Source organism: Vipera berus (genome assembly GCF_964194415.1).
Source record: "Vipera berus genome assembly, chromosome: 7".
Lineage (NCBI taxonomy): Eukaryota > Metazoa > Chordata > Lepidosauria > Squamata > Viperidae > Vipera > Vipera berus.
The window spans coordinates 38,459,510-38,480,514 of NC_138209.1; positions in this window are offsets into that span (position 1 = coordinate 38,459,510).

The window sequence follows — 21,005 nt, forward strand, 5'->3', positions numbered from 1 at the left end:
CTGGCCATGGCCACCCAGTAGGCCATATGCACTCTAGCCACGCCCACCCAGTAGGCCACGCCCACCCTGGCCATACCCACCCAGCCCCCTGAGGGCAACCGCAATGCTGATGCGGCCCTCAATGAAATTGAGTTTGACACCCCTGCTCTAATGAGTACATTTACCAGCACTTCTTTTTATAGGAGTCTGTGTGTTTTATCTCCTACTGATATATTCTTTATCTGTACTTTTTCTTCATTTTTCTGCACAACTCATTTTGATTTACTTTCTCTTGGCAATATGGAATAGTCTTTATGGTGAAAAAATTGTTTTTACTTCTTCCTCTGAATCTGAGTATGTCCAGAAATACTAGAAATGTCATACTTAATAGTGCACACATAATTCCAAGTGTGATCAAACTAACACAGAGTAGAGGACAACAAGGATTTCATGCATCTTTGATACAACCCAGAACTGTTAGCCCTTTTTACCTTGCTGGCTTAGGCTAAGGTTGTTAATGTTCTTATCCAAGTGTCTTCAAGCTATCCAGTATCTAAACCTTTATTACAACCTTTAGGGCAGAGAACATTTCAAACTATGAATCCTGATGTATGTGTGTCCTATAATTTTTTCTCCTTAAATATATGTATGTACGGCCCCTAGAGTCGGAAACGACTAGAACGCATGTGCGGGGGAAACTTTACCAAGCTGCATTGGCTTCCGGTTGCCCTCCGGGTGAGATTCAAGGTGCTGGTGATGACCTATAAAGCCCTAAATGGCTTGGGTCTGGGATATCTGAGGGAGCACCTGCTGCCGGCATCAAGCGCCCTTCGTCCTGTGCACTCCCACAGGGAGGGTCTTCTCAGGGTACCGCCGGTAAAAGATTGCCGGCGGACAATACCCAGGGGGTGGGCCTTCTCCATGGGTGCGCCGGCCCTTTGGAACCAGCTGCCTGTAGAGCTTAGGACTGCCCCTGACCTTCGCTCATTCCGGCGGGACCTGAAGACCTGGTTCTTTGAGCTCTCTGGCCTGGACTGAGAGTATTAACTGGGGTTTTAATTGTATTTTAATTGTAATTGGGTTTTTATTTCAAGGTTAGTGTAATCATTTTAATTGTTTTTAATTTTTGTAATTTGTTGCATTGTTTTTAAAAACCTTGTGAACCACCCTGAGTCCTATGGGAAAAGGGCGGTATATAAGTCTAATAAAATAAATAAAATAAAATAAATAAATAAAATACCTTTTTATATGTATTTGTGTGTGTGCATCCCTGTTGAAGAACATTTTCTTTCTTCTAGCCCAGTCTTTCAACAGGAATTAGATTTGCAATCTCATTCTATCATCCTGAGTATTAGTCAGTCATCCAATTTAATGTCATCTACAGTTTTGATTATGCTTAAAATTCTACAAGCTAGACTCCAGCAGTATGTGGATCGAGAACTACCAGAAGTACAGGCAGGATTTCGAAGAGGCAGAGGAACTAGAGATCAAATTGCTAACATACGCTGGATCATGGAGAAAGCTAGAGAGTTCCAGAAAAACATCTACTTCTGCTTCATTGACTATGCTAAAGCCTTTGATTTTGTGGATCATAACAAACTCTGGCAAGTCCTTAAAGAGATGGGCATACCAGACAATCTTATTTGTCTCTTGAGAAATCTATATGCGGGCCAAGAAGCAACAGTGAGAACTGGACACGGAACCACTGATTGGTTCAAAATTGGGAAAGGAGTCCGGCAAGGCTGTATACTGTCGCCTTGCCTATTTAACTTATATGCAGAGCACATCATGAGAAAGGCAGAGCTAGATGAATCAAAAGTTGGAATTAAGATTGCCGGAAGAAACATCAACAACCTAAGATATGCAGATGATACCACTCTAATAGCAGAAAGTGAAGAGGAACTAAAGAGCCTCTTGTTGCGGGTGAAGAAGGAGAGTGCAAAACTTGGGTTGAAACTAAACATTAAGAAAACCAAGATCATGGCATCTGGCCCTCTCAATTCCTGGCAAATAGATGGGGAAGAAATGGAGGTAGTGACAGATTTTATTTTCCTGGTCTCCAAGATCACTGCAGATGGGGACTGTAGCCAAGAAATTAAAAGACGCTTGCTCCTCGGGAGGAAAGCCATGACAAATCTAGACAGCACACTAAAAAGCAGAGACATCACCTTGTCAACAAAAGTGCGTATAGTCAAGGCTATGGTCTTCCCAGTTGCAATGTATGGCAGTGAAAGCTGGACCATAAGAAAGGCTGAGCGCCAAAGAATTGAAGCCTTTGAACTATGGTGCTGGAGAAGACTCCTGCAAGTTCCTTGGACTGCAAGGCGATCAAACCGGTCAGTCCTAGAGGAGATCAACCCTGACTGCTCTTTAGAAGGCCAGATCCTGAAGCTAAAACTCAAATACTTTGGCCACCTAATGAGAAGGAAGGACTCACTGGAGAAGAGCCTAATGCTGGGAAAGATCGAGGGCAATAGAAGAAGGGGACGACAGAGAATGAGGTGGCTGGAAGGAGTCACTGAAGCAGTAGGTGTGAGCTTAAATGGACTCCAGAAGATGGTAGAGGACAGGAAGGCCTGGAGGAACGTTGTCCATAGGGTCGCGATGGGTCGGACACGACTTCGCAACTAACAACAACAACAGTTTTGATAAGCAACCCTTCAATCTTTTTATACATATCAATAATAAAAATATTCAGTAATATTTGACCCATGACAGATCTCTACAGTACCCAACTCATTAATGTTCTCCAACCACCAATGGTATTTAATTTCTTTTTACAAGCAGCTACATATATGTTTGGGCTTTTTGGGATTATTTAAAGCTCTTTACAGAATGTGGAATAGTTTCTTTAAATGAATTACTTTGTAAGGAATATTTTAAAGATTTTTCTTGATTCTAAATGGAATTTTGTCTCCCTAATTCATGACAGTGGCTATATAACCAACTAATTATATGGTGTGGTGAGATGGAGGGTTTGTTGTCACTGTGTGTTGGGGGGAGAGAGCACGGGGGGAGGCTCAGCTAATCTCAATGTACATATGTTGTACTTTGACAATAAAGGTTTATTATTATTATTATTATTATTATTATTATTATTATTATTATTATTATTATTATTATTTATTTTAATCCCATTGATATCTCGCCCTTCTCCGAAGACTCAGGGCGGCTTACAATTTAAAGCACAAATCAATGTGCTTAGCAATAGCCTTCATTCTATGTATATGCCTGCTTATTAGGGCTTTTGGCCCCATCTCAAGCGGCATTATTACAAAGTCAGCTTAATTGCCCCCAACAATCTGGGTCCTCATTTTACCTACCTCGGAAGGATGGAAGGCTGAGTCAACCTTGAGCCTGGTGGGATGCGAACCTGCCCTAATTGCAGGCAGCTGGTGTTACTTAAGGAGGCATTAGCCCACTGCTCCACCAATTATTATTATTATTATTAATGCATGTTTCAAAATTTAAAATTCAATATGGACCAAATGCTTTGATTCAACTGAGAAACCTGAGGTGTTGATATATTTAATGGAATCAGTGCTTGAAAATACACACTTCTGTTTTGTATCAAAAAAGTAAATACACTTTTTTTGTTAAAAGTCAACATTGAAGATATTTATATTTCAGGGATTTACTGATTTATGATTTTCAGCAATCAATTGAATTTCACCAATCAAATCTGGGTAGCTCACAATAATATGTAACATAAAAACATCAAAATAAAATATTATTTTTTTAAAATATATTTTATTAATTTTTAACAATAACAAACTTTAGTGCTTTGTGGATAGTGTGTTGATTGGGTTCATACATTTAAAACAATCAATGATAATTTCTACAATTAATTAATATGTTGGTAATATATTTCTTGATCCTCTCTTCTTCCTGTAATATTCTCCTGTCTATATTAAACAAATATAATTCTTAATATTTTTAGTACAAACCAAGTTGAATATAAACATTTTTTAGTATTTATGCATATAATAACATCAACATATAACATGTTTTTAATCAGTTTATTTACACTGTATTTATAAAAGTCATCTTATTAAATCATTATATGTCCAGTTTTGAAAATTCTTATTGAAGTTTAGTTTCCCCTCAGTATTCAAACCACTCTTATCAGTCATAGTTTTCTCAAAATTCATTACCTTTAAATATCCAAACTTTTCATTTAAATAGACCCTCTCATTACACACACACACATATATAGATATAGATATGCTCAAAAAAACTAAAGGGAACAGAAAATAAGACATCCTACTATTAAATACAGTACATCGTGTTGTTTAAGTGTTCCCTTTATTTTTTGAGTAATATATATATATATATATATATATAGTGGGACGCGGTGGCTCAGTGGGTTACGACGCTGAGCTTGTCGATCAGAAGGTCGGCAGTTTGGCGGGTCGAATCCCGAAGGCAGAGTGAGCGCCTGTTACTCGTCCCAGCTTCTGCCAACCTAGCAGTTCGAAAGCACGTAAAAATGCAAGTAGAAAAATAGGGACCACTCCGGTGGGAAGGTAACAGCGTTCCGTGCGCCTTTGGCGTTCAGTCATGACCACGGAGACGTCCTCGGACAAGCGCTGGCTCTTCGGCTTTGAAATGACTCCCCTACAGTCTCCCCTATATATACACACACACACACACACACACACACACACCGTATTCAAACAAATGTTTGTTGTTGTTGTTGTTGTTAGTTGCGAAGTCGTGTCCGACCCATCGCGACCCTATGGACAATGTTCCTCCAGGCTTTCCTGTCCTCTACCATCTTCTGGAGTCCATTTAAGCTCACGCCTACTGCTTCAGTGACTCCATCCAGCCACCTCATTCTCTGTCGTCCCCTTCTTCTATTGCCCTCAATCTTTCCCAGCATGAGGCTCTTCTCCAGTGAGTCCTTCATCCTCATTAGGTGGCCAAAGTATTTGAGTTTTAGCTTCAGGATCTGGCCTTCTAAAGAGCAGTCAGGGTTGATCTCCTCTAGGACTGACCGGTTTGATCGCCTTGCAGTCCAAGGGACTCGCAGGAGTCTTCTCCAGCACCAGAGTTCAAAGGCCTCAATTCTTTTGCGCTCAGCCTTTCTTATGGTCCAACTTTCACTGCCATACATTGCAACTGGGAAGACCATAGCCTTGACTATACGCACTTTTGTTGACAGGGTGATGTCTCTGCTTTTTAGTGTGCTGTCTAGATTTGCCATGGCTTTCCTCCCCAGGAGCAAGCGTCTTTTAATTTCTTGACTACAGTCCCCATCTGCAGTGATCTTGGAGCCCAGGAAAATAAAATCTGTCACTACCTCCATTTCTTCCCCATCTATTTGCCAGGAATTGAGAGGGCCGGATGCCATGATCTTGGTTTTCTTAATGTTTAGTTTCAACCCAAGTTTTGCACTCTCCTTCTTCACTCGCAACAAGAGACTCTTCAGTTCCTCTTCACTTTCTGCCATTAGAGTGGTATCATCTGCATATCTTAGGTTGTTGATATTTCTTCCAGCAATCTTAATTCCAACTTTTGATTCATCTAGCCCTGCCTTTCTCATGATGTGCTCTGCATATAAGTTAAATAGGCAAGGCGACAGTATACAGCCTTGCCGGACTCCTTTCCCAATTTGGAACCAATCAGTGGTTCCATGTCCAGTTCTCACTGTTGCTTCTTGACCCGCATATAGGTTTCTCAAGAGACAAATAAGATGGTCTGGTACTCCCATCTCTTTAAGAACTTGCCACAGTTTGTTATGATCCACACAATCAAAGGCTTTAGCATAGTCAATGAAGCAGAAGTAGATGTTTTTCTGGAACTCCCTAGCTTTCTCCATGATCCAGCGTATGTTGGCAATTTGATCTCTAGTTCCTCTGCCTCTTCGAAATCCTGCCTGTACTTCTGGTAGTTCTCGATCCACATACTGCTGAAGTCTAGCTTGTAGGATTTTAAGCATGACTTTACTAGCATGAGAAATGAGTGCAATGGTGCGATAGTTTGAACATTCTTTGGCACTGCCTTTCTTTGGAATTGGAATGTAAACTGATCTTTTCCAATCCTGTGGCCACTGTTGAGTTTTCCAAATTTGCTGGCAAATTGAGTGTAGCACTTTTACTGCATCGTCTTTTAAGATTTTGAATAGCTCAGCTGGAATACTGTCACCTCCACTAGCTTTGTTGTTGCTCAGCTTTTCTAAGGTCCACTTCACTTCACATTCTAGGATGTCTGGCTCGAGGTCAGTGACCACCTCATTGTGATTATCAGGGACATTAAGCTCATTCTTGTATAGTGCTTCTGTGTAATTTTGCTATCTCTTCTTAATCTCTTCTGCCTCTGTTAGATCCCTGCCATTTTGGTCCTTTATCATGCCCATTTTTGCATTGAACGTTCCCTTCATCTCTCCAATTTTCTTGAAAAGATCTCTGGTCCTCCCTATTCTATTGTTTTCTTCTATTTCTTTGCACTGTTCATTTAAGAAGGCATTCTTATCTCTTCTAGCTATTCTCTGGAATTCTGCATTCAATTGGGCGTATCTTTCTTTTTCTCCCTTGCCTTTTGCTTCCCTCCTTTCCTCAGCTATTTGCAAAGCTTCCTCAGACAGCCATTTTGCTTTCTTGCATTTCTTTTTCTTTGGGATGGTTTTGGTTGCTACCTCTTGTACAATGTTGCGAACCTCTGTCCATAGTTCTTCAGGCACCCTGTCTATCAGATCTAATTCCTTAAATCTATTTGTCACCTCTACTGTATATTCAACGGGGATATGATTTAATTCATACCTGACTGGCCTGGTGCTTTTCCTTACTTTCTTCAGTTTAAGCCTAAACTTTGCAACAAGAAGCTCATGGTCTGAGCCACAGTCAGCTCCTGGTCTTGTTTTTACTGACTGTATAGAGCTTCTCCATCTTTGGCTGCAGAGCATATAGTCAATCTGATTTCTGTGTTGACCGTCTGGTGATGTCCATGTGTAGAGCCGTCTCTTGGGTTGTTGGAAAAGAGTGTTTGCTATGACCATCGTATTCTCTTGACAAAATTCTATCAGCCTGTGCCCTGCTTCATTTTGTACTCCAAGGCCAAACTTGCCTGTTATTCCGGTTATCTTTTGGCTTCCTACTTTAGCATTCCAATCCCCCATGATGATAAGGACATCATTTTTTGGTGTTAGTTCTATAAGGTGCTGTAGGGCTTCATAGAACCGGTCAATTTCATCCTCTTCAGCACCGGTGGTTGGGGCATAGACTTGGACTACTGTGATATTGAATGGTTTGCCTTGGATTCGAACTGAGATCATTCTGTCATTTTGAGGATTGTATCCCAGTATTGCTTTTCCTACTCTTTTATTGACTATGAAGGCTACTCCATATCTTCTGAGGGATTCTTGCCCGCAGTAGTATACCTGATGGTCATCTGAATTAAATTCACCCATTCCTGTCCATTTTAGTTCGCTGATACCTAAGATGTCGATGTTCAGTCTTGTCATCTCTTGTTTGACCACGTCCAGCTTGCCTTGATTCATGGATCTTACATTCCAGGTTCCTATGGAGAAAAAATCTTTACAGCATCGGACTTTCCTTTCACCACCAGACATATCCACAGCTGAGCGTCCTTTCGGCTTTGGCCCAGTCGCTTCATTCTTTCTGGCGCTACTAGTACTAGCCCTCTGCTCTTCCCCAGTAGCATATTGGACGCCTTCCGACCTGAGGGGCTCATCTTCCAGCGTCATATCGTTTTGCCTTTTGGTACTGTCCATAGGGTTTTCATGGCAAAGATACTGGAGTGGGTTGCCATTTCCTTCTCCAGTGGATCACGTTTTGTCAGAACTCTCTGCTATGACCTGTCCGTCTTGGGTGGCCCTGCACGGCATAGCTCATAGCTTCATTGAATTACGCAAGCCCCTTCGCCACGACAAGGCAGTAATCCATGAAGGGGAACAAATGTTTAGTCATATAATATTCCATGTGATAAGTTGAATCATGTCTCTTGACTCCAACTTTGATCTTCTTTTGCCAAGTCACTTTCCAGATCAATAAGTTTGGCTTGCCAGGTTGTATTTGTGTAAGTGTTACTGGGACAAAAAAGACAAAGCAAGTAAGGTATCAGGTTTTTGTCTCCCACATTTTAATGTTTCTTCTGACAATCCATTAATCCATTTTATTTGTTCTTTTTTATCCTCAATTTTGTTTTGAAGTCCTGGAGGATAAGGCATCTTTTTTTCTTCTTTATTATAGTAAGGTTTTGCATATTTTTGTTTGTTTGTATTAAACTCTAGTTTTCTTCATTTGTAGTTTTTCTGTTTAAGTCACTTTCATTCAATTTATATTCTGTTGTCTGATTTGTTTGTTCATTCTTTGTTGTCATTTTTTGAGTGTCATTTCATTGTAGGTTTAAGTCAGACATATGTTAGTTTATATTGTCAAACTGATTTATAATCTCATCATGGTTTGAAACAATTATCATTTGAATCTGTCGCAGTATTGTATATATTTTCTCCTGGAAAGTATTTGTATTGTCTTGAGTCATTGTTCTTGCAGATCTTTGAAGTTCCAAACTGGGTTCTTCAGGAAGAGGTATTAGGTATGGTGTTTATATTACTTTTAGATAGGTATATGATATCCATTTTATCTCTCCTCTCTAGGTAGTTTTCCATCAGTGTCATAATCTTCTTAATTAATTTTATGAGTCCATCTTAAAATCCAAACAGCCAAATCATATGTAGTTTTTGTCTTTATATAATGGTTTTATAATCCAGTACATTTCCAATTGTCAAGGCACCAATGAAAACAATATTTTGTGGCAGTTTTCTTTTCTGGGGTCTTATAATTATCAGACAATCAGGATTCAGTTCAAAGTATTTGACCATCTAAAAGTTTTCCAGTAATTTCTCCTTTAGAAGATTAGCCAAAGGCCAAAATTTTTCTTTGTTTGCAAATAGTTCTTAGGTTAAGATTTAAGAATGCAGTTCAGTGTGTTTATAATCCAAGAAGGTTAGCAGTTTCTAAACATACGTAGTTTCACTCAGTAGTAGATAACTCAATGCTTTGTTCCCAGCTGTTTTTTTACTGTTTCTAGGCATCTCGCCAAATTCTGGGTCAGTGCTGCTCTAGTTTTCTTTAATCCTCCACTAGATATCACTATTCATTTTTCAACTTTTTAAAACAAAAAGTTTTACATATATATATATATATATGTAGATCTTTGGTCATTCGGGTTTTTCCCCACGTAGAATTGGAGGTATCAGGGCAACGTTTCAACAAAATCTCATCCGTCGTTCTTCTCCCAGAAGAACGAAGCTGAAGTCACCAGCCTGAGGATGATGGATGTATATATACTGTATATATATACACATACATACATACATACATACATACATACATACATACATATGTAAAGGTAAAGGTTCCCCTGCACATGTGTGCTAGTCGTTTCCGACTCTAGGGGCCGGTGCTCATCTCCGTTTCAAAGCCGAAGAGCCAGCGCTTGTCCGAGGACGTCTCCGTGGTCATGTGGCTGGCATGAATAGATGCCAAAGGTGCACGGAACGCTGTTACCTTCCCACCGTAGTGGTCCCTATTTTTCTACTTGTATTTTTACGTGCTTTCGAACTGCTAGGTTGGCAGAAGCTGGGACGAGTAACAGGCGCTCACTCTGCTACGCGGCACTCAGGATTCGACCTGCCAAACTGCCGACCTTCTGATCGACAAGCTCAGCGTCCTAACCCACTGAGCCACCGCGTCCCATACATACATACATACATACATACATACATACATACATACAGTGCTTTTTCAGGTATAGAGTTTTAACAATTTTCTTAGCTTTCAAATTTATCCAAACTGTGGTAATGTTTATTCCCCACAAGGGTTTAATTTGCTGCTTCCGTCTATAGAAGGGTGAGGCAATCCCCCCTCCTTTTCACTTTGGGAGGCTTTTTGCTTCTTGGGGATCTTTTCCAGAAAACTAGGTATAAAATAGGAGAGAAAAGATCAAATTCCTCACCCAGTTTCAAGCATGCTGTTCAAACTATGCTAATTAGTGCCTTTGGACTTCGGCTGCAAGTAGCTTGGGCTGGTTAGTAAGGTGTGGCAAGCTTTTCTCCTGTCGGGTCAGAAGTCTTTCCTTGAAATGAACGGAACACCCATCATCATTCCAGAGCTGTTGCAGCACCATTCTTTCTTCGCCACCTCTCTGGGGTGACTTATCCCCATTTAGGGTCCTCTGGTAGGGCGAAACTAGCCACAGGGTGTGGAGGTCTGCAATCCTGTGACTGGGTGCTATGGTGCAAGACCAGAAGTCCAAAATATTAACCGAACCAATATCAAAATAGCTATAAAATCATCATAATGTGCCAATCCAACAATAAAACAAACATTTAAGAATTGTAATACCATAAAATAGAAGATAAATAGTTGCAGGTCTTTAAATTTTTTTGAATTTGATTGATCAATAATTGCAAGTTTACTTCACATCCAATAAAAGTATTCAAAAGGCTGGATGTCAGGTTTTCTCTGCTGGTAATATAAAAAAAAATGAAGGCTTTTTATCAGTTACAATTTGTCATGGCTTCTTTCTTGGAAGAATAATTAAATGTAATGTACTTAGACAGAATTTCTGGCAGTTTTTTTAATGTTTTATGTTTTTTATAGTTTTCATATATATATCTCATCCGTCATCCTCAGGCTGGTGACTTCAGCTTCATTCTTCTGGGAGAAGTGTGTGATAGTGGCTGTTTTTTCTTCTTTTTTAAACTGCCAGAGGGGGTGTGTTCTGTGGGTGGAGGCTTGGCTGTGTTCTGATTGGGTGGGAGTGTGTTTTGAATGGGGGCTGTGTTCTGATTGGGCAGGGATGTGTTTTGAGTGGATGGGCTGGTCTCAGCTGCCAGCCTTAGACCTGAACTGGTGAGTTGTGCTGCTTTTGTTCGGCTCCGTGTTTGAGGTGGTGTCATGTTTTTATAGTGGGTGTCAGTTTGCTTATTGTGTGGTTTGGAGGGGTTTAAAGTAGCTAATGTTGCAGCTGTAGTTAGGTTTCTGTTTTGTGGTTGTGTGTCGTTATCGTTGTGAGTTCGGATTTGCTTTTTGAATGGTTGTGTGGTGGTGATGTCATGTGATGTTATCATGAATTTGGGTCTGGTATCATTCTTGGTGGTTGGGACTCATCTGTCAATCAAGGCGGGTTGACAGACGAGTCCCAACCACCAAGAATGATACCAGATATATATATGTTTTCTGAGGTTTTTGCAGGTGTTTGTATGTAGATCTTTGGTCATTCGGGTTTTTCCCCACGTAGAATTGGCAACGTTTATATTCTTTTTAATTTTGTTTACTTAATACATTAACTTTTCCAAATCTCCAACTGAATGTACAGCCATTAATACTGACTCTCTGAGTGTGGGTTACCCAGCCAGTTCTAGAAATGCCTTCCTTTAAAAGATTTCCCCAGTCCAGTTGTGTCCGACTCTAGGGGGCAATGCTCATTTCTGTTTCACAGTTGTTAGTGAGAATATTCGGAGGTACCATCTCAAAATTCTGCTGAATGCACTGCATTCCTCTGGACCATCAGAGTATTTTACTACTAAAAAGGAGAAAGGAATTGTCCTTCATGATCTATTTTAAACACGATATTCAATTATGTATTTCATGGCCTAGAAACTTGAAGGTATTACCTTAACCTGTACTGTCATCTTGTGTTCATTCCAAATGTATGGTACTCAGATCTTTTCCTTCATATGTAAAGAGAGAGAGAGAGAGAGAGAGAGAGAGAGAGAGAGAGAGAGAGAGAGAGAGAGAGAGAGAGAGAGAGAGAGAGAGAGAGAGAGAAGTGTGTTCCCCTGATTTCTACTGTTTATCTGATTGGATTAATCAATTTGAAATAACGAGTGAGCCCAAGGTTTCCTTTGTTTTCCTTCTGTTCACAAGAAATCGTTCCTGATGGACTTTTGTCTCTGTTTTAACTTTAGTTCTTCTTTCTTCCATTCCTAGATGTCAGAATTGAAACATTGTAGTCTTCTGGAGTCATTAACCTTTCTATTGTCACATCTCTCTTAAGTCTCATTCTTTTGAAGGCTACTTTTCAATCAAACTGATGCCTTAAGATGTATCTTAGTTTTCTTCCTCAATAGGACTCTATTATCCTAATTGTGCTGATTGATTGTACTCCTCACTGAAACTGTATTATCCTTTCACTTTTTAATTTATTCTTTTATTGCTTTTAAAACAGTGATCAAAAACATAAAATACATAAATTATTAAAGGAAAAATACATAGAAAGTGCTTTTAAAAAATAGTGAAAAAATACAACAAAAGCAAAATAATAAAAAGATATCATTTCAGCAGTGAATAGTTACAATTCTGTATATTGCAATTCTTTGAACTATGGTGCTGGAGAAGACTCCTATGAGTTCCTTGGACTGCAAGGCGATCAAACCGGTCAGTCCTAGAGGAGATCAATCCTGACTGCTCTTTAGAAGGCCAGATCCTGAAGCTAAAACTCAAATACTTTGGCCACCTAATGAGAAGGAAGGACTCACTGGAGAAGAGCCTAATGCTGGGAAAGATCGAGGGCAATAGAAGAAGGGGACGACAGAGAATGAGGTGGCTGGATGGAGTCACTGAAGCAGTAGGCGTGAGCTTAAATGGACTCCAGAAGATGGTAGAAGACAGGAAGGCCTGGAGGAATGTTGTCCATAGGGTCGCGATGGGTCGGACACGACTTCGCAGCTAACAACAACAACAATATTGCAATTGCAATTCTGTATATTGTAATTCAGTGCCACATCTATTAAATTAAATTCATTCATAAAAGTTTTGATTATTTCCCTCCCTATTGAAATTTTTAATGCCAGTGTATTGCTATCAATGTTTCATTGAAATCTCCTATTTATCATAAATGCAGTCAGTCATAAATTATGTTGGAAGCATTCATGCTATGTAATAGGAGAATTTAAATTAAGTTTATAAATATTAACTGTAGCTATTGCAGTGTATTATTGTAGCACATAGAATTAAATAAAGCCTATTTGCATCAGTAATAACCTTGCACATCAATTTGGAATCCTTTTTGAACCAAAATAGCTAAAACCTCTAGCTTTTGTTGAAGTATCTATGAGATAAATCCAGTGGTGGGATTCAGATATGTGAATAACCGGTTCTCTGTGTGGATGCCACTTCCAGAAGTCTATTCTGGGCCTGGGCAACAAAAAATTAGCTACCGGTTCTGCCGAAGTGGTGCGAACCAGCTGAATCCCACCACTGATAAATCTGTCACACTGAATTCTTCATTAACAGAGATTTCTTTTGTTCCATTAAAAGAGTATCCTGAAGCTAAGCAATAGCTGCCTTTAAACATGCTAAGACTACATTTTATTTCTTATCTTCTTGCAACCCATTTACATTAAGGCTAGCTAATTTCATCTGTAAATTTTATCACGGTCCACTTATCAATATTCTCCCAATACCAATTCATGTTATGACCTGTACTGTTAAATGAATATTTAATAATTAGCTTTTCTAAGTTTAAATATGTAATGCATTTTCTAGTGTTCCTCACAAAAATCAGTTAAGATTCAATTTAACATTCAAATACCATTCTATTATGTATGTATAAAATCTGTACTTAGAAGAAGAAAAATGTGACTATATGCATAAAATAAAAAATGACATTAGTAAAATGGTTAAAAACACAATATATATATATATATATATATATATATATATATATATATATATATATATATATATATATATATATATATATATATATATATATATATATATATATATATATATATATATATGCAATTACACAACAGTTTCAAACATTATTAGTTGAGAAAATTGTAGTGCTTGTTAATGGTTAAATTGGCAATATGACCATACTCGCTATCTTGGAACTAATCAAAACAGAAACTAAAAAGAGTATGGGGAAAAAATGTGTAGGCACAAAGGCTTTTAAACTGAGGTTTTTACAACACAGTTGTAAGCAAATTCAGACTTCTCTCATAGTGGATTTCATGGAATTAAACACAGTCAGGCTTACCCACCACATAATTTTAAAGATAGGATAAAGGCCTCTGCATTCAAAGGATTATCAGACCTGTGAATCTGATCTCGATTAATGCAGAACGAGGTGGAAAATGCATGAAATGCTGAAATTGTATTAAACTGGTGAAGATTCACGTTTTTCTAAACATCTCTTTTCTGAAACTAAAATCAGGAAAAAATGTTATTTTGTTTTGACTAGAAACCCACTTCATAGGAGACTTTACTGATTCTTGGCTAAATATTTGTAAAATCTCATATCTTGTGGTAACACGAAGGAATTGCACAAAATTAGAATTAGCTCTAATCTTCCTCCTGATTAAAGGAATGTTAATCACATGATCAATTTTGACTGGAAAATCAGTTTCCAAACAAAGCCGCTTTCTGAAAAAAATCCTCCATAAATTCACCCAGGTTTAATTGTTTTAGAGGGCTGTCAGTGCCAATCACATGTAGAGTTTTCCTACGCAATTGTGACTCTAAATAACTAATTCATTTATGCAAAATATTATGATTGGCTTGAGTAAATTGCCTTGTGGGCAGCCAATAAATCCTCATAGTGAGCTATTTTTTCTTGCATCTGTTTTAAATCATGTTTAGGCTCTGCCACATCTTGTTTGATCAGTTTAAACACATGTACCTGAGCCAAGATTTCTTTTAATGAAGCAGTGGAAGAATCTTCCCCAGTCATCTTGCCTGGCTTGGCAAATGGTGGTGCAGTTAAATTAAGTCAACTCTTGAGCACTTAGATTTAGTTGCTATTCCAATAGCTCTTAAAAGCAAATAACATGTGATAAAAAGTGCTATTTATCCAGTGATGAACATTCTTATCCATATAGCCTGATAATTCAGGAATCTGAAAGCATTTTTATCAGGAGAGAGACAAGAAATGTGCACTCATGTCCCAAACAGGAAGCCTTCTTTATTTCCCTTCATGAGATTCCAGCCAACTACAATAACTCTGCCTTCCCTTTGCATCTTTCACACTCCTTCTCTTGCTTAATAAGATCAGCTTTTCTAACACAGTTTGTATTTAATAGTTTTTCATAAATTCTTTTATTGAAAATAAATCTAAAAAGGTTTGAGTGCTAACGCTCAACATTTCCACCACTTTAATATGTTTAGTCAACTTTTTAATATAGACCAAATCAAAAGTATCAGAATCCAAAGTGTCACTTTAATTTTACATAAGAGAAAAGTAAAAATGCATTTTATATATTGTTATGCAGAATTAGTCTTTAAACTGACATCTGGGTAACTGACATTATAACCCCTTCTCTTCTAACTGATTGGTGGTCCTAGCAAAATATTCCTTCTATAAACTTGCTTTGGTATCTTAACATAAAAGCTTTCAACAGTTAGGTTTTCATCAGTTCTGTATATGTAAGTTCATATCTAATATAGAGGTACACACAGTCTTGTCTCTTATGTTGCCTATATCTTTGAAACAAGTTGATTCAACATGATTCATTCCACATGATTTTTTAAAATTCTTATTATATCACATTTGCTTTTGGCTTAAAATTTTAATCTGTAGAACTGCAGATGTTAATGTCTGGTTAGGTATCTCCTCCTCCATAATTCAGCCAATGTTCTTAAGGAAGATAATTGCCCTTGTTGAATTGCTTGAGCTGGTTTTGTTGAACAGCATGCATTATTTATTTTCATCTGAATCATGTATGAACATCTAACTAAAGTATATGACAGGTATTCTTTTATGTCATCAGAAAATTCAGTTGTTAGAATGAGGAAAAGACAACCATTTCACATGGATAATTGCATCTTTCTCCATCCCTCTAAATTCTTTATGATTGGCTCCACAGAAATTTCCTCTGTGGCAACTGGCCTGATAGTAATTTTAAGCACTGTGGACTTAATTTTATTTTAACTAGTGCCCTCTTTGACACGTATTTCTAAAGCAGCATTTAATAATAATATGAATAAGCCAGGGAATTATTAATGAAGATACTTCTGAAATTCATAAAAGACTTACCAATAATTTTCAGACATTTAAAATAATTGCTTGGATTTTAGTTTTTCCACACTTATTGACAGTGCTTTTTTTGTAAAAGAAAAAGGTGCCGGAACTCACACATGTCATACAACCCACCTTGCCTACCCTACAAGGTTCCATCCAAAAAAGGTGCCGGAACTCCGTTCTCAGCATTCTATGACAAAAAAAGCCCTGCTTATTGAAATCCAGAAGACAATTTAAACTTCACAGGATAACACAATATCCAGACATATTATGCCTAATTTTGTAATATCTACAGGCTACAGCCCAGAAATACCTTGAGACTGATGCTGTCTACATTATTGTTCCTGTATATGTAAAGTATGTACTATACACACACACACACACACACACACACACACTAACATTTCTATTTTTCTAAAAATAGAACCCACAGAGAGAATTCCATTCAAACCAGCATTTTAAGAGTATTACTCCTTCTCACTTCAATCCAGGTCTGAATGAAACTCACACTTGTGATTTGTATGAGCAAGAATGGATTTATTCATTTCAATGAAATGAAAAATGAAACAGATAAATCAAGCCAGTGCTTCTGCTTAAATGCCCCTTTCTAGACTTTTTAAATGAAATGGCTGCTTTTTTCATGCCTCCTTTCCCTATAATGGCTTTATTTATAGAGTGCTCTGATTTCCATTTTGGTTTCTCTTGTAGCACCACCAACTTTTATGGTTCGGACACCTCCCCCACTCCTGTTTCGAATGAATTTTAAGTCATATAGTCCCTGAGATGGAAAGCTTTCAGCTGTGCAATTTGCAATAGGATCAAGTGAGAGCAGGACGTGACAACATGCTGTTGCTTAGCAACATGGTTATATTCATCCCATCTGCACCCCCCATTATTTAGGATTAAACTTTCCTCACATAAACATCCAAGCTAAGAAAGGAGCAATTTAATGTAACAATAGCACACAGAAATGAAACCTGGATGCTTTCTTTCAACACTAGTTACTTCCCTGATCCAAGGTGTTTACCCATACTTGCTAAGGAATAGAAACAAACTTTTTAAAAATATCCTGAACATGCTTTGAATATATACTTGCAGTAGAAGAATCAGGAGTTTTTCTTCACTTTGCTAGAATGAAATAAAATGAATAGATAAGTTCGTCTCCGATATGAATTTTTATTTTCTGCTCAACAGATGTAGAATCTGAGCTCTTCAATGAAACGCCTAGCTGAAGAAAAGATGGCTGAGGCTTCATATTGTATATCACTGAAAAACTTGAAGATTTCTCTCAAATATGTAAGATAAAAAAGAGCTTAAAACTTTTATTACTTGAGATCAAAACAAAAATGATTTTGCCACCAAAATATTAAAAGCTATAACTTTGTTTAATATTGCATGTTTTATGCTTCTCAATATGATCTGCAAATGTCCGTTGCAGCCCTTATAATTCTGAAGAATATATTCAAGGAATATACTTCCATGGATATATATATATATAATTTCTCTTATTCTTAATGCTATCTATTTGATCTTCATTGAAAAACTACATTAAAAAAGACAGAATTTAATTATTTATATTAATTGCAGACTTCTTAATATCTCTTCTTTCTGTTGTCCAAATCTTCCACTCTGTGTTTTGTTTTGAATTATAGATTTACAATAGTATGCAATGGGAATGTGTGTATGTGTGCGAATGGTAAACATGTAGAATAGCAGGTCTCAGAAATCAAAGAAAGAGAAAAAGAATTCTGTTATTAGAATATTTAACAAAAGAATGGAAATAAAAGTAGCTTTATGAAACATAATTTTCTTTCCAGGTTCAAAGCCCATCAATATTTTCAACATATTTATATTACCAAAAATATTGTTTTTATTCCAAACAATACCTATAAAACTGGAGAATTTTTTTTGAACACTTAATTTCACTAATTCTGAAATTTATTTGACAAGGAAAGAAACCTAGAATCAAATTGAAAATGTTACAAGAAGCTAAGGAAAATGGAGGTTTTGGCTTGCCAGAGTGGGTTTTATATTACCAAGCATCTGTACTAACATGGGTAAAAGAATAGATAACTCTTAGAAATAAAGGTTGTTGTATTTGGAGGGACATGATTTACAAGTTGGTTGGCACACTTTCTTATGATATGGGAAAAATAAAATTCGTAAGTATTTTCAAAACCACTATATTAGAAATGCATTATTACTAACATGGGAAAAAATAAAATGTAAAAGATGCTTGAAAATTCTAGGATGGCTTTCAACAATGGAAGCATTTGTACATCCAAATTTAGTAAGTTTTGAGAAAATATGGACATATAAAGATATTATAAATTGTGAAGGGATTTTAAAATCTAAACAAGAGATGGAGAATTAGGATATTGATCTATCATGGTGGGCATATTTACAAATGCAAGTTAGATATGATAAAGATCTTAAATTGTACAGATTTTATAAAGAGCAGACCTTGTTTGATCAGACATTATTAATCTCTGATGAGAAATTAATTAAGAAAATGTATAACTTTTTATTGAACTTGAAAATGGAAAATGAACAAGTTAAAGAAAAAATGATAACACAGGGAAAGAATTTTGGATATAATATAGATTTTAAAAAATGGCAAAACCTGTGGGAAAGAAACTACAAATTGACAATGTCAACTTTTTACAAAGAAAATCTATATAAAATGTTTCATAAATGGCACTTCCCACCAGCAAAATTAGCAAAAATGTTTAAAAATATGTCACATAGATGTTGGAAATGTAAACACAAGTTAGGTACTTATTATTATGTATGGTGGACATGTTTTAATGCAGGGGTGTCAAACTGCCAGCCCATGGGCCGGATGCATCACGAGGAAACCACACCCACCCCATTGCCGGCAATGGGGAAAAAAAATTCTGATACATATGTGACGTCATGAGACATTGCAAGTTTGACATGTCTACATTAAAGCAAAGAGATATTGTACAAAAATACATACTTGGCTAGAAAAGATGTTGGGAAAACATATAGATTTTAAACCTGAACTTTTCTTATTAGGTATAATGCCAGAAAAGATTGATAAACAAAGTATACAGTATACTTGATTCTACATGTGATAACAGCAGCAAGAATCATATTTACACAATACTGGAAAAATGAAGAAATACCACCAGAGGAATAATTTAAAAAATACTAGATTGTGTGCAAATGGACAGACTTACTTTGAGGTTGAAAAAAAAGAAGAAACAGAATACAATCAAACATGGGACTTATTTTATCAATGGCTGGAGAAAAGAATAAAGGATTAGGAATTAAATTTGTATTCAACATGTTTGTTGAACAAGTACTACTGAATTGTATGAAAAAAATCAATAAAACCTTTTTAAAAAAAAATCCAACATATTTAATAAATGCAGATCATAACAGATTATTCACATATTTTAACTTAATTATCATATTCCTCACGTTATAATTTTACTTTCTTGTTTTTCATAATTTTGCTAGCACTTTATTACTATAAGTGACTTATTACAGAAATGTGGCTTTAATGTACTATTATAATTATATTTTAAATTTCTGAGCATATTTGAAATCAAAAGCAGGCTTGACTTATCTACACAACTGGATAAATACTTCGCTTGCACACTAAATCTTTGTCTTTTCACCAACAGTTAATTATGACAGAAGTTAATGACTGGGGCAGTAGTACAAAGAATAAATAATTTTTTCCAAACAATAATAAGCATGGTTTAGCTTAAAATATGTTATTTATGGATATTTGTATGTCATACACAAAATACCATTTTATAAATTAAATGTATATATCATTGTTATTCTTGCCTTCAGTTTGCATCCATGGTGAAGATAGTTAAACATTTAAAAAATAGTCTGAAATGAAAATATACAGCTGTTTTAAAATATTAATTAATAATATTAATCAATAACGAATTTTCCTCACAAACATAAAATCTAAGCAGAGATCACCATTTCTCCTCTATCCATTCCTATTTTCTTTACATTATGCAACTTGAAAATATTGTGGGTAAAGGCAGAAACTACCTATATATAACATCTATTTTATTTGCATAAATTTCCCATCTAAAACCCGGAAAATTAGAATTCTGAAATATTGAGGGACCCTATCTGAATAAAACAAAACCTTTCTGTTTCTAATTTTCTGATGTTCAAAACCTTTACATATTTACAACAGTGCTGAGTCCTTTGAACAGTAAAGAATTTTGCCAGCTGCTTCTGAGATTAGCTGATTTTTAATTAAAGACCAGAACAAAAAAAACTGACAGTCTGAAAAGCATACTGTATATATAAATGGAAAAGACCCATTGTAATCCCACTCCTTTATACTGCAGTTATATTTAGAATGTAATTTCTCATATTTCTGCCTAATTTGAAACCAATTTGCTGTTTCATTTAAAGAAAAAAAATGTAAAGTTATTGCTGACAATAGCATTTTTTTCTATAGAAATGAAATATATTACATTCAGTTTATATAATGTCATGTTCCACATTTATTTTCCTTGCTCATATTTAAAAGTATAAATTAATGTCAACTTTTGGAGGGACCACAGGCCCTTGGGTGATCTTGCTTTTATATCTAGATACCTCTTTAGAATAAATATGGATACATATACAAATACATATACATATACACATACACATGCGTATGCACACACACACACACACGCCATCTGAGTGATTGCATTAAAAATAATTCCTCTGTATTTTAAAGAGTTATAAAGACATGAGTTTAATAGATATTATTATGGAACATTCATACATACATATCAGGTCTAGGACCAGTGTACAGGAAATAGGGAAGAGAAGGCTAAAGGTTAATGAGGATAGAGTAAATAGACTTTTTCGTAATGAAAGCATTTATTGTCTGTTAAGTATGCTGGAACTCAAAGGAAGCGATTTGAAATATCTTACAAAAAAGCAGCATTATGATGGCTATAAGACTAGTCATTTATAATGTTCAAAGGAGAACGACTGAAATAATTACATTTTTGTCTCTTTAGTCTCTTCAAGATCTG